Source organism: Myxine glutinosa, chromosome 1 (genome assembly GCF_964187855.1).
Source record: "Myxine glutinosa chromosome 1, kmMyxGlut1.1, whole genome shotgun sequence".
In the NCBI taxonomy this organism is placed as follows: domain Eukaryota; kingdom Metazoa; phylum Chordata; class Myxini; order Myxiniformes; family Myxinidae; genus Myxine; species Myxine glutinosa.
In genome coordinates this window covers 230,497,600-230,502,802 of record NC_136261.1, presented here as the reverse complement: position 1 = coordinate 230,502,802, position 5,203 = coordinate 230,497,600, and the positions used below count along the sequence as shown (strand labels likewise).

General features: G+C 47.3%; 1 protein-coding gene across 2 annotated transcripts in view; it reads left to right on the top strand.

Annotated features, from left to right (window-relative positions):
* Nucleotides 1–5,203, top strand: part of LOC137434950 (dedicator of cytokinesis protein 7) — a 264,889-nt gene that overhangs the window by 114,187 nt on the left and 145,499 nt on the right. The gene's annotated exons all lie outside the window — the stretch shown is intronic.

Genomic DNA, 5,203 nt, shown 5'->3' with positions numbered 1-5,203 from the left:
GCGTGCAAACAACAACAACAAAAAAAAACTTTGAAACTACGTGGCAGTAACGACCACAGAACCCCCCCCCCCCCTCTATTTACATGAAATGGTTTGGTCCATTCGCAAAGCCAAAGCGAACGGCTTGCGAGTACGGTGACCATACCTTGGGAACCACTTGTCCGATTAATTTCAAACCTTGAAAAGGCACATCCTCGGGTCCCCAGCAATATACCTGGCAAGTTTCAAGTATATCGGACCGGTAGTTGTCGAGAAACAGCGGTCGCATACAGACAGACACACAGAGATTACTGGAATTATAGATAGATGTGGTACACAACGGTGGAGAGGTGCAATAATGCTTCCAGATTTAATTAGAAACTAAAAGCACAACACTTTGCTCTCCATAATATGTACAAATTGTACAAGCTTGCCCATGAATTGATTACACATTTACAATATTGCATGGATAAAGAAAATAATCATAATTTTCAGGGCCATGTAGGACATGTAATGTAATAGTGTGATGCTCATTATGGGAGATCAGCAAGTCGGTAGCCTGACATAAAAAAAATAATTTACTGACTATGGCCAAAGTTTCCTCTTCTACATCTTTTCCGAATCGATTTTTGAATAAACTTTTGTACATGGTCATTGCACAACATTTAATTTGCCATTGAATTTTCTACTTCTACTTTACTTCACAGACTTTATGATCAATCCACATATTTGTGGTTCAACAACAAAAAAATTTTTTTATTACAAAGACTTTGACATTGTATTTTCAGTTTGTTCGTCGCTTTATTCATAGAGGATATAAATAATGGTGAGGAGGTGGAGGAGAGAGGGGATCCAGGGGATGATTCTATTGGTCGAGAGCCCCCATTAAAATAAAGCATGATAACCTCGGTGGGTTCTGACCGAAGGTAACCCCTGAATCCTCGGCACTCATCTGTCCTATTTCATTCTCCGCCTGTGAACTGTTGCGCAACAATCGATTTCCATAGCTTTGCTGATTTCTTCCAAATTAAAGTTGTGAAATTTCATTGTTTGTAAAATGTTTTGTCATGAAATTAGATCTTTTTAAAACTACTTTCACTTTTAATTTAACTTGAGCTCCTTGGTAAATATCTACTTGGAGGGATTCGGGTGTGGTTAACTAGAATAGAAAAGATCATGGTTTTGGATTGGGGACGATCTGAGATAGTGGTGAACAACAGTCTTGACCACCTGGAGGGAAGAATGAGATTGAAGAGGATGCGAAAGTTTATTCCACAGGCCAGAATAAAGAAGAACAAACAAGTTGAGATACATTTAAAGTACACCTCTCCCATGCCAAATAAATAAATAACATTCTCCAGCGTCCTGCCAGGTAGCCTGGTGTTGGCTTAGCGGTTAGGGTGCCGGCTTGGGATCCAAGGATCCTGAGTTCGAATCCCGGTCGATCGCTGAATTAACGCCAGGGGGGTTGACTCAGCCTGTCATCCTTCCGAGGTCGGCAAATTGAGTACCAGCTTGCTGGGATGAATGATCACGGTGTGTACCCCGGCTTAGAATAGGTACACCGTATCCCTGCGCATCGTAAGAGGAGACCAAGGGTTGGCGTCAGGAAGGGCATCCGGCCATAAAAACATTGCCTCAAACAGGGAACCATGATTGTCATGGGGCCCGCAAGGCTAACCCCCGCTGCAGCGGGGAAAATGGCCTTAAAACGATCATTCATTCATTCATATTTCTCCAGCGTACTACTTTACTAGGGCGCCTTAGGCGCCCAGCGATGCTGCACTGCAACACATTTTTTTTTTTTTTTTTTTTTTTTTTGTACACTGAATCGAGGCTCGTGAAAGAGCTGACATTTACTTCACAAACAAATCAACCAGACAAACAAAATATATTAAAAGAGGGAGCGGAAGACAAGAGAATGGGAAGCACACAAACACTTGAGAGCACACAACATTTGAGAGCAGGGAGATGTGTGGGAGGGAGAGGGCTCGGGGGGAGGAGGCGTAGGAAGGGGTGGGGGGTGGGAGAAGTATAAAACACAAGGACACCAAGGACTTCCAGGTCAGAAGTTGGTATTTCAAAAAGTGGAATTGGGGTGAAATTATCGGGGACAGAAAAGATCAAGGTTTTGGATGGGGGAAGATAAGAGATGGTGGTGAACAGCTGTTTTAAAGACCTGGAGGGTGGAGTGGGATTGAAGAGAGTGAGGGAGTTTGTTCCAGAGGTGGGAGAAAAGAGGAATGAAGGAGCGAAGGTGAGCAGAGAGTCTTGATTTTGGCAGTTTAACCATAAGAGGGTTGCAGGCAGATCTTGTGCGACCTGTAGGAATATTTGCGGGACAGAGCCCAGAGAGAGCTGGGGGGGCAAGGCCAGAGAGGAGTCGGTAGAAGACGGAAAGACCACCAACCTGCCTGCGGTGAGTGAGTGAAAGGCCCTTGGAGTTAGCTTCATCGCGGGAGATTCCAATGATTCTGAATGCTTTGCTTTCAACAGCGTGAAGACGAGCTAGGTGTGAGGCAGGAGCACCAGCCCAGAGGGGAGAGCAGTATTCCATTGAGCTGCGGATGAAAGCCTTGTACGTGGTGAGGAGCTCAGGTGTGCCAAGGAAGGACTTCGCACGACGGAGGATGCCCAGTCGGCGACTGGCTTTGGAGGCCAGATTTGAAATGTGGTTTTCCCAGGAAAGATCATGGCAGATAGTGAGACCCAAAAGTTTGAGTGACAGAACTTCTTGGAGAGGATTATTCAGAAAGTAGATGGGAGGGTTGTCCAGTCGGTCTTTTCGGAGAGACATTGTAAGAGTGTGAGATTTGTCAGGATTGAAAGACATGTTCCACTTGTTTGCCCAGTCTGTGATTTTGTCCAGGTCTGCAGAGAGTGAGGAGGCTGCAGACTGTCGATCTGAGGGATGAAGAATGGAGCGACAGAGAGTAGAGTCATCAGCAAAGAGATAGAGAGGATTTTCAAGAGAGTCGGGGAGATCATTGATGAAGACCAGAAAAAGCACAGGGCCCAGAACACTGCCTTGGGGAACTCCAGCCTGAACAGGAAGAGGAGATGAGAGAAACCCATTCAGCGCCACACGTTGACTACGACTAGAGAGGAAGTCTGCCAGCCATGCGTGGAGATTTCCATGGATACCAACAGAGGAGAGTTTGGTGAGCAGGGCGGGGTGCCAGACCGTATCGAAGGCATGTGATATGTCAAGGGAGACAGCTCGAATTTCCTGTTTGGCATTGAGGACCTCCATCCATTGCTGAGAAAGCAGAAGCAGCATGTCCAGAGTAGAGTGACCAGGTCTGAAACCAAATTGATGATCAGAGATCAAGCCATTGGAGAAGAGGAAAGATTTCATATCTGAAGCAATGATGGATTCCATGACTTTACTGATAATTGAGAGAAGGCTGATTGGTCTGTAGTTGCTAGGATCTGTTTTTGCACCTTTTTTGTGCAAAGCCGTGATGTTGGCAGATTTCCAAGCAGATGGCAGATGACCTTGAGCAAAAGAGAGAGCGTGAAGAGAACAGAGAGAGGGAGTGAAAGAGCGGAAGAACAAGATTTTAGGACCCGTGGGCTGATGCCGTCAGGTCCAGTTGCAGAATCAGAGTCGAGGGTTGACAGAAACTTTTCCACCTTGTCAGGAGGAAAGGACACAGAGTCCAGGAGCAGCTGGGTACGACTGGGTACGGTGGGTACAGAGTGGGATGGGTTTGGGACACAAGATTTAGAGGCAAACACAGAGTTGAGGCATTCAGCTTTTTCACGCGCGGAGTCAGCCGTGTGGCCGTTTGAGGTGAGGGAGGGGATGGAGGGGGAACAAACACCAGAAACAGATTTGACCAGACGCCACCAGGATTTGGAAGAGGGAGACAGATAAGAGAGTTCTGTCCTGAGGACGGAGAGATATTGTTTCCTGGCTCTCCTGAGGGTGGACACACACTTGTTTCGGGCTTTGCGAAAGGAAATGAGATTTCCTTCCGTTGGATTTGCTTTCCAGGAGACGAAAGCAAGTTGTTTCTGGGGCAATAGCCTCACCACAAGATTCCGTGTACCATGGACGGGAGGAAGGGTATGACAACTGAAGATGAGATGGGATAAATCTGTGCATGAGAGAGAGCAGTTTACTTTGGAAGAATTCCCAGGATGAGTTGATGTCAGAGGCGGTAGAGATGGGAGACCAGTCCAGATGATTGATGGCTGCTTGAAGACCATGCCAGTTGGCCTGAGTGAAATGCCAGACTCGTCGACGCTGAGGAGGCTCTCTGAGAATGGTCAGAGAGATGTCCACTTTAACAAGCACATGATCAGATGAGCCGATTGGAGCAGAAGAAGAGCAGCAGACATTTTCAGGGAAGTTAGTCATAACCAAGTCCAGAAGAGAAGATGCTCCATTGATTGAGATCCGGGTCGGGAAATTGACAGATTGTGTCAGTCCCAGTGAGTCGCAGAAGTCCTTTGCTGAAGAGCCATGGCTGGTGAGAGAGGTACCCACACCCAGCCAACTGGCATGGTGACAATTGAAATCACCACATATGAGGAAGAGAGAGTTGGGATGGGTAGATAGAAGTTGGTCCATGTTATCAGACAGCGAGATGTAGATGGAGTCATCACTGTTTGGTGGACGGTACAACACACATATGAAGAAAAGGTGGGAGCGAAGGGGAAGCTGTAGCCAAAGGTATTCCTGGGGGTGAGGTGGAGAGAGGGCAGTGCAGGGCGAGTGAGGAAGAGAGTTTTTTATAAAGATAGCAACCCCCCCCCCTCCAGGACGAGGCTCAGGTCTATCATACCGGAGGAGGGAGTAACCTGGGAGAGATACCAAGGAATCAGAGACATCATGAAGGAGGAAAGTTTCTGTTAAGCAGATCGTGTCTGGTTTGTCAGAAGCAACCTGTATGGAGAGATCAGTCAAGTTTGAGCGAAGGCCCCGGATGTTTGAGGTCCATACTGTTAAAGAAGAGGAAGGGGGAGCATCGGATACAGAACAGGGGGGGGGGGGGGAGCGGTACGGTATGATGTGGAAGAGGAGGAAGAGGTAGGGAGAGCTGTTGAAGGTGCGTCAGAGATTTCAGAACAGCTTGGAGAAAGGGAAGTATGGGGCGGACAAAAGGTTTGATGGTGATTGGGTGAGGCGCAATGAGGTGTTGTTTGAGGAGGGGGAAGAGTGAGGCAGAAGATTGAGGGAGCTGAAGGTGAGAGTTGGAAGGGGGAAGAAGTGGGG